At 52.0% G+C, this 15,407-nt stretch overlaps 1 long non-coding RNA gene and 1 pseudogene across 1 annotated transcript in view; one reads left to right on the top strand and one right to left on the bottom strand.

Annotated features, from left to right (window-relative positions):
- The window catches only part of LOC140400174 (solute carrier family 22 member 6-like), a 33,481-nt pseudogene extending 18,613 nt beyond the window's left edge, over positions 1-14,868 (top strand).
- The window catches only part of LOC140399944 (uncharacterized), a 220,487-nt gene that overhangs the window by 25,158 nt on the left and 179,922 nt on the right, over positions 1-15,407 (bottom strand). The gene's annotated exons all lie outside the window — the stretch shown is intronic.

The raw sequence follows: 15,407 nt of genomic DNA on the forward strand, positions 1-15,407 counted from the left end.
GGATTGGCCGTGCTAAATTGTCCCTTCGTGTCCAAAGATGTGTAGGTTAGGTGGATTGGCCGTGCTAAATTGTCCCTTCGTGTCCAAAGATGTGCAGGTTAGGTGGATTGGCCGCGCTAAATTGTCCCTTAGTGTCCAAAGATGTGCAGGTTAGGTGGATTGGCCGTGCTAAATTGTCCCTCAGTGTCCAAAGATGTGCAGGTTAGGTGGATTGGCCGTGCTAAATTGTCCCTCAGTGTCCAAAGATGTGCAGGTTGGGTGGACTGGCCGTGCTAAATTGTCCCTTAGTGTCCAAAGATGTGCAGGTTAGGTGGATTGGCCACGCTAAATTGCCCCTTAGTGTCCAAAGATGTGCAGGTTAGGTGGATTGGCCGTGCTAAATTGCCCCTTAGTGTCCAAAGATGTGCAGGTTAGGTGGACTGGCCGTGCTAAATTGTCCCTTAGTGTCCAAAGATGTGCAGGTTAGGTGGATTGGCCACGCTAAATTGCCCCTTAGTGTCCAAAGATGTGTCGGTTAGGTGGATTGGCCGTGCTAAATTGTCCCTTAGCGTCCAAAGATGTGCAGGTTAGGTGGATTGGCCGTGCTAAATTGTCCCTTAGTGTCCAAAGATGTGCAGGTTAGGTGGATTGGCCGTGCTAAATTGCCCCTTAGTGTCCAAAGATGTGCAGGTTGGGTGGATTGGCCGTGCTAAATTGCCCCTTAAGTGTCCAAAGATGTGCAGGTTAGGTGGATTGGCCGTGCTAAATTGCCCCTTAGTGTCCAAAGATGTGCAGGTTAGGTGGATTGGCCGCGCTAAATTGTCCCTTAGTGTCCAAAGATGTGCAGGTTAGGTGGACTGGCCGTGCTAAATTGTCCCTTAGTGTCCAAAGATGTGCAGGTTAGGTGGATTGGCCACGCTAAATTGCCCCTTAGTGTCCAAAGATGTGTCGGTTAGGTGGATTGGCCGTGCTAAATTGTCCCTTAGTGTCCAAAGATGTGCAGGTTAAGTGGATTGGCCGTGCTAAATTGCCCCTTAGTGTCCAAAGATGTGTCGGTTAGGTGGATTGGCCATGCTAAATTGCCCCTTAGTGTCCAAAGATGTGTCGGTTAGGTGGATTGGCCGTGCTAAATTGTCCCTTAGCGTCCAAAGATGTGCAGGTTAGGTGGATTGGCCGTGCTAAATTGTCCCTTAGCGTCCAAAGATGTGCAGGTTAAGTGGATTGGCCGTGCTAAATTGTCCCTTAGTGTCCAAAGATGTGCAGGTTAGGTGGATTGGCCACGCTAAATTGCCCCTTAGTGTCCAAAGATGTGTCGGTTAGGTGGATTGGCCGTGCTAAATTGTCCCTTAGCGTCCAAAGATGTGTAGGTTAGGTGGATTGGCCACGCTAAATTGCCCTTTAGTGTCCAAAGATGTGCAGGTTAAGTGGATTGGCTGTATTAAATTGTCCCTTAGCGTCCAAAGATGTGCAGGTTAGGTGGACTGGCCGTGCTAAATTGTCCCTTAGTGTCCAAAGATGTGCAAGTTAGGTGGACTGGCCGTGCTAAATTGTCCCTTAGTGTCCAAAGATGTGCAGGTTAGGTGGATTGGCCACGCTAAATTGCCCTTTAGTGTCCAAAGATGTGCAGGTTAAGTGGATTGGCTGTATTAAATTGTCCCTTAGCGTCCAAAGATGTGCAGGTTAGGTGGATTGGCCGTGCTAAATTGTCCCTTAGTGTCCAAAGATGTGCAGGTTAGGTGGATTGGCCGTGCTAAATTGCCCCTTAGTGTCCAAAGATGTGCAGGTTGGGTGGATTGGCCGTGCTAAATTGCCCCTTAGTGTCCAAAGATGTGCAGGTTGGGTGGATTGGCCGTGCTAAATTGCCCCTTAGTGTCCAAAGATGTGCAGGTTAGGTGGATTGGCCGTGCTAAATTGCCCCTTAGTGTCCAAAGATGTGCAGGTTGGGTGGATTGGCCGTGCTAAATTGCCCCTTACTGTCCAAAGATGTGCAGGTTAAGTGGATTGGCTGTATTAAATTGTCCCTTAGCGTCCATAGATGTGCAGGTTAGGTAGATTGGCCGTGCTAAATTGTCCCTTAGTGTCCAAAGATGTGCAGGTTAGGTGGATTGGTCGTGCTAAATTGCCCCTTAGTGTCCAAAGATGTGCAGGTTGGGTGGATTGGCCGTGCTAAATTGCCCCTTAGTGTCCAAAGATGTGCAGGTTAGGTGGATTGGCCGTGCTAAATTGCCCCTTAGTGTCCAACGATGTGCAGGTTGGGTGGATTGGCCGTGCTAAATTGCCCCTTACTGTCCAAAGATGTGCAGGTTAGGTGGATTGGCCGTGCTAAATTGCCCCTTAGTGTCCAAAGATGTACAGGTTGGGTGGATTGGCCGTGCTAAATTGTCCCTTAGTGTCCAAAGATGTGCGGGTTAGGTGGATTGGCCGTGCTAAATTGCCCCTTCGTGTCCAAAGATGTGCGGGTTAGGTGGATTGGCCGTGCTAAATTGTCCCTTAGGGTGAGGTTACAGGGCGGGGGATAGGGCCTAGGTAGGATGGTCTTTCAAAGGGTCGATGCAGACTCGACGGGCCGAATGGCCTCTTTCTGTGCTGTAGGGATTCTGTGGTACCACTCGCCTGTCCAAATAATTGAGCGTGGTTTGAAATGAAAGTCAATGGTGATCTTGGCCAGGCCTCTCAGTTGCTGCAACCCCATTTGCGCCCGAGTACGGTAATGACCAAAATCATTTCATGTTAAAAGCCACGAATCAACCTCCGGAGCGGAAATACCCCTGCAAAAAAAAAAAAGGGACATGCTAAGTGCCAGAGGGAGCCTTCATTGTGTCATGTGAGTGTACCTTTAAGAAATGGGTGTTTATAAATGGGTGTGTATATAAATATCTGTAGTGAGAGTACCTTTAAGAAATGGGTGTTTATTACTGCAGTGATGTCAGAGAGTGGGTGGAGCTGAGCTCTCTGTCAGCTTTTTACTTTTGTTTTAGGCTGTTTGCTGCAGGGTGTGTTTTAGTTTCGTTTTCAGAGCTGGACAGCTGCAGTCACAGCCAGAAGGTGTATGAATCTTTTTCTGTAATCCAAAAACTGCAAATCGATCCTGGTGATTTAAAACTAATAACAGTAGTGACGTTAACCTGATGTGCTTCTGGTAAAAGGTGTTTTAAGTCTTATGGATGTTAAAAGGAAAGCTTAAAGAATTACTTAGTGTTGTATTCTTTGGGGGTTGCATTTGAATTGATGGTTGCTAAGATGTTCACTGTATGTTTTAAAAAGGTGAACTTGAGTTCATAGAATAAACATTGTTTTGCTTTAAAAAATACTTGTCCATTTCTGCTGTCCCACACCTGTAGAGTGAGCCGTGTGCTCCCCACACCACAATCTAGTAAACGTTGTGGGTCAGGTGAACTCCATGATACACTTTGGGGTTCTTTAAACCCTGGCCCATAACAATTGTGTATGTGACCCGCAGATTCTCAAATCGAGCATGGGGAAAGAGCTGTCAGGCACCAAGGGCGGCTCCGGGATGTTGGATCTGTTCCAGACACTCGTCATGTGGAAGACAACATGCTTCACCATGCTCATTTGGTTAGTTGCAAGTTGACTTGGGGTATTCCTCGATGATTAGCACGCGGATCCGATGAAAGCAATGATCGCTCTTTCTCCCACCACTAGGTTTTCAGCAGGTTTCGTGTATTATGGACTGTCAATCGACCCGCAAGGACTCGGAGTCGACATTTACCTCATCCAAGTCATTTTTGGCGCCGTCGACGTTCCGGCAAAAATTTGTCGGCTTTTTCACCACGAGCTACGCGGGCCGACGCTTCACTCAAGCGGCCTCCCTCACCCTGGCTGGAGGCGCCATGCTCGCAAACATCCTCATCCCGACAGGTGCGGACTTGTGCTGACATCATTTTTCTCCTCCCCCACAAAGTGTCACGTCCACTAATTGTCCCCTCAGCCCCGCCAAAATAAAAAGACGCTCGCCTGCGGGCACGGGACCAGGTCAAGACGGTTGGAGCTGTCCAGAATTTTACCGTCGCCGCCTCGGCCCACAGCAGGCCCGGCCCGTCGGGAGAACGTCATCTCCGCCACCCCCCCCCCCCCCCCCCGGCCCTCCCGCCCCCACCATACTTCAGTTGGCGGGTGCGCGTGGAAATCGGAAGCGCGGCGGCCGACAATTAATGGACCCACGGGATTCCCAATTGGGGCGGCCATTTTGAGAGGCCTGCCCGCTTTTACGCTCGCCGCACGAGCCAATCGGCCAGGACGGGTGGAAAGGCCCAGCGGATGTGGGCAAGGTGGCGACCGAGGGTGGTTTCAGCTGTGAGTGGCCCGTTGCTGGTTTGAAGAATCGGAGAATGCCGACAGTGCAGGAGGAGGCCATTCGGCCCGTCGGGTCTGCGCCGAGCCTCTGAAAGAGCCCACTCCCCTTCCCCCCCCCCCCCCACACCGCCGCCCCCATCCCCGCAACCCCACCTAACCTGCACACCCTTGGATACTGAGGGGCTAAATTAGCACGGCCCACCCACCTAACCCGCCCATCTTTGCCACTCAACATTTGAACGGCTAAACATTTTCAGAGGCTCGCTGCAGGGCGGCCCCTTCTGTGTGGAGGCCCTGGTGCCGCCCTTGCCCACGTTGCAAACGTGGGGATAGTGGGCACAGCTGGAGGGAGCGCCAATGGGGAGAGGAAGCCAGTTGCCCACAGGCACTTCACCTTTGCACTGACCGGCAGAGCCAGCAGGATTTGTGAGGGAGATGGGGGGAGGGAGGGTCCATAAAAGGCACCATTACCCAGCAGGCAGGACGCACCGGCAGTGATGCATGGGTGGCGGCTCAGTACCAGGTGGGTAAGGCTCCACCTCTTCGGTAGAAAGGCCACACGGAGCCGAAACTTTAACCACTTTGTTTCCTCGCTCCACAGATGCTGCCCAGACCCTGCTGAGTCCCTCTCCGGAACTTTCTGATGGTGCTCTGGCTCCAGCGCATCTTGGTCAGACTTATGGGTAGGGGGTGGCGGGGGGGGGAATAGTTAACCATTTAACTTCCGTATAAAACGCACGGCTGCAGATGCCGGATTCGGCCGGGCCGCGTTTCTTCCGGAACGTCCGCGCTCATTATTTCAATACTCGGATCAAAATGGAAAATCGCTGAATGAATGTTCAAAGCCTCTGGCCGACATGTTTGACCCATTAATCCGTCTCTTATGCAGAGTTACAGGCCTTACGAACTTCGCTTGCTGCTCTGGGGAAAGGGTGTCTCGCAGCCGCATTTACCTGCTGCGTCCTCCACTCGAGTGAGCTCTATCCGACCGTGATCAGGTGGGTGGTCCCGGGGTGTTCTCGCACTGGTCCGCACGGGGGTTGGGGGCAAGGGGCAGAGACGGACTGAGCCCCCGTTTAATTCCCCCGACCTCCCGACCGCGGTGGGAGAGGTTTGATTTCGACAAGGCCGGGATGTGGGCCCCTGAAAGCCCGTTTGCGCGCAATTCGATCTTCCTTTGGCGGAACTGTCACGGAGGCAGGTCATTCGGCCCGTCGTTTCTGCACCGGCTCTCCGAACGAGCATTGTGACTTTGAGCCCTTTTTCGTAACCTCCACCCCCCCCCACCTCCTCCACATTGTTTCTATTCAAATAACCATAAACGCCCTCTTAAACCTGACCCCACCACATCATGCCAGACCCTAACCGCTCGCTGTGTGGCGAAGACTTTCCTTGCCTCGCATTTACTTCTTTTTCTGCTGTCACCTTAAATCTCCCCCCCCCCCCCCACCCCCCGGTTCTCAATCCTTTCACGAGCGGGAGCGGTCCCTCCATAACTCTGTCCAGCTCCCTCGTGATTTTGAACGCATTTAACGAATCCCCTCTTCACCTCCTCCTCTCCGAACAGAACGATCTACCCTCTTCGGAGCTGCGCGGGGAAACCCGATTGGATTTTGAGTCGAACTCTCTCTCCCTCTCTCTCAAGGCCTTGGTCGAACAAAAGTACATCAACGTCATTTACCAAGGAGAGCTCTGAAATCCTATTGCATGGAGAAATGTACTGTGCGTAGTTCTCATCGCCACTCTATAGGAAGGAGGTGATTGCGCTGGAGAGGGTGCAGAGGAGATTCACCCAGGATGTCGACTCAACTGCTGTGTGGAGGGGAAAGGGTTCATTACGAGCTGCCCGCGTAGTCACGCAGCGACAGATAGTCAGGGACTGTGTTTAAAATGTTACACTAGACAGAGCTGGGTTAGATGCTGGCCGGTTCATCTTTTCTCAGAGAATGGGGTGTGCCTTGAGCAGGTTACCCATTCATGGGCTGAACACCAGTATTCTTTATTTGTTCTTAAGGGCAGCACGGTAGCATTGTGGATAGCACAATTGCTTCACAGCTCCAGGGTCCCAGGTTCGATTCCCGGCTTGGGTCACTGTCTGTGCGGAGTCTGCACGTCCTCCCCGTGTCTGCGTGGGTTTCCTCCGGGTGCTCCGGTTTCCTCCCACAGTCCAAAGATGTGCAGGTTAGGTGGATTGGCCATGATAAATTGCCCTTAGTATCCAAAATTGCCCTTAGTGTTGGGTGGAGGTGTTGACCTTGGGTAGGGTGCTCTTTCCAAGAGCCGGTGCAGACTCAGGGGGTCGAATGGCCTCCTTCTGCACTGTAAATTCAATGATAATCTATGATTAATCTGGGACAAAGATTCGGCACAACATTGTGGGCCGAAGGGCCTGTTCTGTGCTGTATTTTCTATGTTCTATGTTCTTAATTTCTTCGGGAAGGGGGTGGTGGTGCTAGATCGTAAATTAGGGCTGATATTTAGCTTCAATTTTCTAAGGAGGCCTGGGAGGAGTCGTTGCGATTTCACAGCACAGTAAGAGGCCATTCGGCACATCAGGTCCGCGTCGGCCATCAAGCACCGATCTATTCCAGTCCCATTTGCCAGCACTTGCTCCGTAGCCTTGTGCCCTGCGGCATTACAAGTGCTCATCCAAATGCATCTTAATTGTTGTTAGAGTTTCCGCCTCCACCACCCTGTCAGACAGCGATTCCCCCCACCCTCCTGGTGAAAAGGTTTCTCCTCAAATCCCCCCTAAACCCCCTGCCCCTCACCTTAGAACTGTGCCCCCTGGTTATTGACCCCCCCCCCCCCCCCCCCGGCCCAACTAAGGGGGAAGGTTCCTCCCTCTCCACCCTATCTATGTCGCTCATAATTTTGTGCACCTCGATCAGGTCCCCCCCGGCCTTCTCCGCTCCGAGGAAAACAACCCCAGTCTAACCAGCCCCTCATCATCGCTGCATCGCTCCAGCTCCAGGCGACATCCTGGGTGAATGTCCTCTGCACCCTCTCCAGGGGCAATCACATCCTTCCTATAGAGTGGCGATGAGAACTGCACACAGTACATTTCTCCATGCAATAGGATTTCAAAACTCTGATTGTTCGACCAAGGTCTCGAGAGAGAGAGATTGACTCAAAATCCAATCGGGTTTCCCCGCGCAGCTTCGAAAGCTGCTCACAGCGGCTCTGGTCCGAAATATTTGTGGGTGGCACGGCAGCACAGTGGTTAGCGCTGTTGCTTTGCAGAGCTAGGGTCCCAGGTTCGATTCACGGCTTGAGTCACTGTCTGTGCGGAGTCTGCACGTCCTCCCCCCGTGTCTGCGTGAGTTTCCTCCGGGTGCTCGGGTTTCCTCCCACAAGTCCCGAAAGACGTGCTTGTTGGGTGAATTGGACATTCTGAATTCTCCCTCTGTGTACCCGAACAGGCGCCGGAATGTGGCGACGAGGGGATTTTCACAGTAACTTCATTGCAGTGTTAATGTAAACCGACTTGTGACAATAAAGATTATTAAAAAACTCTTGGCATATGTAGTTAGGTCACAGATAAGCTGTGGTCTCGCTGAATGGCGGGGAGAACAGGTTTGTGGGGCTGAATGTCCGCTGCCTGCTCCTATGTGTCTGGAGCACAGTAGGGGTCTCACCGTAGGAGAAAAGCAATGGGCAATTTGGTTAGTGAGTAGGACGCACGCGTGGCCCTCCTTCATCTCAGTGGGCAGCAAGATTGGAATCAGGCCTCGTTCGCTCACTGTGACCTCCATGAATCAGATTAAATACATTTAATACACGCCAAATATTTCATAGTGAGAAAGTGCTGAATCATTTATATATTAATAGAACCGTCATCAACTTCAAATGGTAAAAAAAGAAATATTTACACGGCTCTCACAGTCAAATGGGAGCAATTGGCATGCACCTCACTTCACTCGCCCCTCGCTTTACGTGCGAATCGCTTCAGCCATACCGGCAGGAAAAAAAAAATGCACAGACGGAGATCGGCCAATGTGGCCAACCAGCGCGTGGGGCAGCGGTCAACAAAACGTCTCTCGCGGGACCGCAATCGGAACCCAGATGGGCCGCATGTGGCCCCCACCCTGGCTGATGGTTGTCCACCACTGCCCTGGAAAGACTAAGTAGCCGCTCTGGAGGATGGTGGGGGAAGGGTGGGAATATTACAAGCTGATATGTTTCATCGACGTCTGACCCCTCACCCCGTTTATTTGCTTCCCCTTGCAGGCAGGCGGGACTGGGACTTGTAGCTACGATGGTCCGGTGGATCCATGGTGGCGCCGATCGTAAGGTTGATTGGTGACTACGTGCCAGTCCTGCCGCTGGTTCGATACGGCGGGACAGCGATACTGGCTGGAGTCGCTGCCATTTTCCTAACAGACACTCAACTGGACACGGCTGAGGAAGTGGAAAGCAGGTTTGCAACGTCGCAGATACGCAGCGGGTTGGGAGTTCAATTTGGACTACAGCAACCTCAAACAAAACCCCCCCCAGCAACCCCCCTCACCCCGGAACACCCCCTCCCTCCCTCAGCAGTCAATGGTAACCAACTCCCAATGGTGCATGATGAACAAACCCCAATTGTAGAACTCCTCACCCGCCCCCCCCTCCCCCCACAGTGCAAACTTCACCTTCTTCAGGGTCAGAAACTCCGGCAGGTCCACCGCCCACCAGTCCGAGGCACAGGGTGGAGAAGCAATCAGCGAGGCGAAGGTTTAAGACATCTGTTACCCCGCACCCCTGCCTGCAGCTCCAGCTGGTCCGACACCTCGACTATGGCTTCTAGGGGACCGGGCTCCACGAACCCCCGAAATTGTGCACATAACAGCCCTCCAAAACCCTTCCAGCTTCGGGCAGGACCAAAACATATGTACATGGTTTGCAGGACCTCTCTCACATCGCTCACAGGCACCCTCCACCCCCTCGAACAGCCGGCTCATCCTAGACTTTGTGAGGTGCGCCCTGTACACCACCTTCAGCTGCATCAGCCCCAGCTTCACACACACACAAAGTCGACGTGTTCACCCTCTGGAGCACCTCACACAACCGACCCTCCTCCAGCGCCGCCGCCAGCTCTTCCTCCCACTTCACCCTAACCCGTTCCATCGACATCCCATCCTCCTCCAGAACCCTCCCATAAATCGCTGACGACCCCCCCCCCCCCCCCCTCTACAACCTCCCCACTGACTGCACCGTCTCCAACAACGAGTAGGCGGGCGCTATTGGGAAGGTCGGAGAGACCTTCCTCGCAAAGTCCCGCGTCTGCATATACCTGAAATTTACGCCCCCGCGCCAACCCAAACTTCTCCAAGCTCGCAAATCGCCCTCCCAGGAACAGATCCTTCATTTCCTTAATCCTCATCGCTTCCCATCTCCGAAACCTGGCATCCATTTTGCCCGGCTCGAACCCACGATTCCCCCTAATCGGCATCCCCCCAGACCCGGCCCCCAGCCTGAAATGCAGTCTCCAAATCTTCAACAAGGCTCCACCGCCTGACTCGGCGAATACTTCCCTGGGCCATCGCCCGCAACCCCAAACCCCTGCAAGAGCTCGCTTCCATCCTCACCCACAGATCCCCTCTCCCTGCTCCAGCCCCAAATCTTCTCTGCCTTTGCTTTATAATAATGCAACAAATTTGGGAGGCCTGGCAGCACCCCCCCCCCCCCATCCCCCCCATCCCCTCTGCAGTATCACCCTCCTAATCCTGGCTACCTTCCCTCCCCAAACAAACAAGGAGAGCACCCCCCACCCCCCCTGAAAAAAAGCCAAAGGCAAAAAGGCCGTCAGACATTGAAACAAAAACAGGAATCCCTCTTGGACGCCTCCATCACACTTCCAGGCAGCGGTTTCCAGACCGCAAAACGCTCGATGTATGGAAAAGGTTTCTCTTCACATCCTTTGTGCTTCTTTTGCGAGACACTTACAAATCCGCGCCCCTCTCATTCCCGATCCTCCCCGTCTACTCTTTCCAGCCCCCTCGTGATTTTGAACACCTCCATCAAATCTCCTCAGCCTTCTTCTCCCCGAGGGGAACAGTGCCGACCCTCTCCAAACCACCCTCGTCACTGAAGTTTCTCCTCCCTGGAACCATTTCTTGTCAACCTCTTCCGCGCTCTCTCCACCGCGGACACATCCTTCCCACAGCGTGGCGTCCAGAGCTGCACCCAATATCCCAGCCAAAGTCTAACTAGTGTCTTAAATAGGTGTTTTTTTAATCGTTTATGGCTGGGCCAGCATTTATTGCACATCCCAAGTTGCCCTTGAGGGGGTAGTTAAGAGTCTTAAGAGCCATTGGCTGTTGGTCTGGGGTCACATGTAGGCCAGACCAGGTCAGGACGACAGATTTCCTTCCCTAAGGCACATTAGTGAACCAGATGGGTTTTTACAACAATCGACAATGATTTAATGGTCATCACCATATCTTTTAATTGCAGGTTCTTATTGAATTCAAATTTCACCATTTGCAGTGGCGAGATTTGAACCCAGGACCCCAGAGCATTACTCTGGGTTTCTGGTATACTAGTCCAGTGACAATACCACTACTGGTGTTACGATACCCTGGACTAGCGTGCGGTCAATTCCAGCCCCACTTGACCCAGAGTCGCAACTCAGTCGAAGTTAACTCTTTAATTTTAAAAATACCCCAAGAATGTGGTTGGCATCACTGCCTCACAGCACCAGGGACCCGGGTTCAATACCGCCCTCGGATGACTGTCTGTGTGGAGTCTGCACGTGTCGTCCCCCCCCCCCGTGTCTGTGTGGGTTTCCTCTGGGTGCTCCGGTTTCCTCCCACAGAGGTGCAGGTTAGGTGGATTGGCTGTGCTAAATTGCTCCTTAGTGTCCAAAAGGTTAGAACATAGAACATAGAAAAATACAGCACAGAACAGGCCCTTCGGCCAACGATGTTGTGCCGAACCCTTGTCCTTGATTAATCATAGATTATCATTGAATTTACAGTGCAGAAGGAGGCCATTCGGCCCATTGAGTCTGCACCGGCTCTTGGAAAGAGCACCCTACCCAAAGTCAACACCTCCACCCAACACCAAGGGCAATTTTGGACACTAAGGGACAATTTAGCACGGCCAATCCACCTAACCTGCACATCTTTGGACTGTGGGAGGAAACCGGAGCACCCGGAGGAAACCCACGCAGACACGGGGAGGATGTGCAGACTCCGCACAGACAGTGACCCAAGCCGGAATCGAACCTGGGACCCTGGAGCTGTGCAGCAATTGTGCTATCCACAATGCTACCGTGCTGCCCTTAAGAACAAATGAATCTACACTATATAATTTTACCGTAAGCTGCTTGAAGGTCCCTAATGTTTCCGACTCAACTACTTCCACAGGCAGTGCATTCCATGCCCCCACTACTCTCTGGGTAAAGAACCTACCTCTGACTGGGTGGGCCTTGGCAGGGTGCTCTTTCCAAGTGTCAGCGCAGGCTTGATGGGCCGAATGGCCTCCTTCTGCACTGTGGGGAATCTTTGGCTGCCCATTAACTAGTCACCAGGTTTGCAAATTTAAACAATTAATTATTACTAACAATATCTACAATTACACTCGCAGCAAAAACAGCTGGTTAACTGTTATCTAAGGGCAGCACGGTAGCTCAGTGGGCAGCATGGTAGCACAGTAGTTAGCACTGTGGCTTCACAACGCCAGGGTCCCAGGTTCGATTCCACGCTGGGTCACTTTCTGTGCGGAGTCTGCACGTTCTCCCCGTGTCTGCGTGCTCCGGTTTCCTCCGGGTGCTCCGATTTCCTCCCATGGTCCAAAGACGTGCAGGTTAGGTGGATTGACCATGCTAAATTGCCCTTAAGTGTCCAAAAAGGTCAGGAGGGGTTATTGGGTTACAGAGATAGGGGGTGAAGTGAGGGCTGGAGTGGGTCGGTGCAGACCCGATGGGCCGAATGGCCTCCTTCTGCACTGTATGTTCTAATTTCTAACCCCTAAACTCCCCCCAACCTCAAGACAGACAAACACAGAGGAGAAAGAGGGGTGCAATAATAGTACTGAAAGTGAGAGGATAAAAGTCTCCGTTTCAGGTGGATGTCTTCCAGTTAGATTGTTTCTTCAGTGTACGCGTCCAGTTGGATGTCTTGTCTGTAATGGTTTTCAGTGTAGACTCATCAGTCTCGAGACGCGGAAACGGTCGGGCAAGAAACGTTTGAGAGCAGCACGCAGCCTCTCCTTTCAGTGTCCGGGAACTTTCTGCCGGGTCCTCTGTATATCCCCCCGACAGGAACCAATCACTGTCCGTTGCCAGGCAGGATACTGTCCTTGGCCAATCCACTGGCCACCAGCCGATCAATCGAACCAAACCTCTCGGGTGCCATAAAGTCTCAGTTCTTCTGGTCAAAAGCTAAACCTTCAAAGCACAGTGTACCATCTTGCAACGCTCGAGTTCCTCACTCCCCCGCCTCGACTTAAAGGTGTGTGCCCATTAAAGGTCCATCGGTCAAAAACGATGAGGACAAAATAGGAAATAAGGGCATCAGCAGGAAGGCCGTTACACTGGTCATCATTCCTTACAGAGAAAGCAAAGAAATAGGGACAGTTTGTAGGGCGGGGGGACCATATGAAGAGTCAGTGTAATGTCATTGCTGCTGGGGGCAGCACGGTAGCCTTGTGGATAGCACAACTGCTTCACAGCTCCAGGGTCCCAGGTTCGAGTCCCGGCTTGGGTCACTGTCTGTGCGGAGTCTGCACATCCTCCCCGTGTGCGCGTGGGTTTCCTCCGGGTGCTCCGGTTTCCTCCCACAGTCCAAAGATGTGCGGGTTAGGTGGATTGGCCGTGATAAATTGCCCTTAGTGTCCAAAATTGCCCTTAGTGTTGGGTGGGGTTGCTGGGTTATGGGGATAGGGTGGCGGTGTTGACCTTGGGTAGGGTGCTCTTTCCAAGAGCCGGTGCAGACTCGATGGGCCGAATGGCCTCCTTCTGCACTGTAAATTCTATGATAATCTATGACTAGTAATCCAGAGACCCTGGGCAAATCTGGGGACCCGGGAAGTGGTAGATATAGACTTCAAACAAATATTTTCCATCTGTCTTTGCAATAGCATCCCAAGAATAGTAGAAAACCAACGGAGAGGGGGACTTAAAGCAATTACTAAGTAAATGGTTCTCTCAGTATCCTCATAGAACTAAGGGCTTCGAATCCTCTGGGCCTGATGGTCTGCACCCTAGAGTCTTAAAGTAACTGATCATGCTGCATGTATTCGTCCAAAATTCCCTAGGTTCTGGAAATGTCCCAGTGCATTGGGAAACATAAATGTAACACCGACTATTCAGAAAGCACCCATTGAGGCAGCACGGCGGTGCAGTGGTTAGCACTGCTGCCTCACGCCGCCGAGGACCCAGGTTCGATCCTGGCCCCGGGTCACTGTCCGTGTGGAGTTTGCACATTCTCCCCGTGTTTGCGTGGGTTTCGCCCCCACAACCCAAAGATGCGCAAGGTAGGTGGATTGGCCACGCTAAATTGCCCGTTAATTGGAAAAAAATGAATTGGGTACTCTCAATTTATTTTTAAATAAAAGATAGCACCCATTGGGAAAATGTTGGAGTCCATTAGAAAGGGAGTCATAGCCAGACGTTCAGAGAATCATAATACAATCGGGCACAGTCAACATGGTTTTGTGAAAGGGGCATCGTGTTTGCCAAATTCATCGTCGCTTGGTAGCATAGAACTTGAGTATTGCTGGGGGGAAGAAAAGAAGCAGGCTGTCAAAGGTTTCTGCTTTGAACTCATCAGGACAGATGCAAGACTGCCACGGATGCCTGGACATGTTCCTTTTGCCTGCAATGGACAAGTCCCTGCATACGGATGGATGTAGCTTCCAGCAATGGTTAAGTGACCCACATCGCAAGTCCGACTGATAATCTTAAATTGGTTGTTAGGATCATTTTTGGTACAGTTGGGGTTTTGCTGTCCAGTAGCAGAATCGCATCGAACATAAGAATAATCTTTTATTAGTGTCACAGGTAGGCCTACATTAACACTGCAATGAGGTTACTGTGAAAATCCCCTCGTCGCCACATTCCGGCGCCTGTTCGGGTACACAGAGGGAGAATTCAGAATGTCCAATTCACCTAACAAGCACGTCTTTCGGGACTTGAGAGAGGAAATCGGAGCGCCCGGAGGAAACCTACGCAGGGAACGTGCAGACTCCGCACAGTGACCCAAGCCCGGGAATCGAACCCGGGTCCCTGGCGCTGTGAAGCAACGGTGCTAACCACTGTGCTACCCAATATTAAACGTTGCGTTCCAAACTTTGCATCTTCGGTGCTAAATCCTGCTGGGAAGTAGTTGGTATTTTGGGTGTTTGGTGAGGCAAGATTTTGCTTCGGTTACGTCAGGGCCTTGATCCTTCATCGAGGCACCCGCACAAGGGGGCGTGGGAGGAAAACCAAGCAATGGAGGAAAAGTTACACGTTTTCTAATCACTGTCCGTCTGGCGACTTTATTTATTTCCAGAGCAAAGAATGACGTTGAAAAGCACAAGGAGCCGGTGAAGGGCGAGGCTCCACTGCAGGAGATGCATGCGTCATTGCTCAAACAGACTGTTTAAACCACACACGGGCTCGCTTTCGGCCCACCAGCGGCTTCTGGGTCGCAACACAATGGGTGACGCTCTTCCGCATATGCTCACCTGTTCGCAACTGGCGCCCAATACCATCTTACGTATCTGAATGTTTTCGATAGTGGACAATATGTTTCAGTACTCCTCCCATCGTGCCCTTAATATATCACCTTGAGCCTGCAATCACCTGTATGGCAAGCACCAAAATCTCCTGGCAGCGTGAATTCCAGATGCCAACTTCAGGGAATGGTGATGTACGTTCTGTTAGTGGTCATCAGTGTCGGTGATTGTGTATTAAAAGCAACAGTTCAATTGTTGATGCACACAATTTCACAGGTCAGCACGGTAGCATTGTGGATAGCACAATTGCTTCACAGCTCCAGGGTCCCAGGTTCGATTCCCGGCTTGGTTCACTGTCTGTGTGGCGTCTGCACGTCCTCCCCGTGTGCGCGTGGCTTTCCTCCGGGTGCTCCGGTTTCCTCCCACAGTCCAAAGATGTGCAGGTTAGGTGGATTGGCCATGATAAA

The sequence above is a fragment of the Scyliorhinus torazame genome, chromosome 24 (assembly GCF_047496885.1).
Source record: "Scyliorhinus torazame isolate Kashiwa2021f chromosome 24, sScyTor2.1, whole genome shotgun sequence".
Taxonomy (NCBI): domain Eukaryota; kingdom Metazoa; phylum Chordata; class Chondrichthyes; order Carcharhiniformes; family Scyliorhinidae; genus Scyliorhinus; species Scyliorhinus torazame.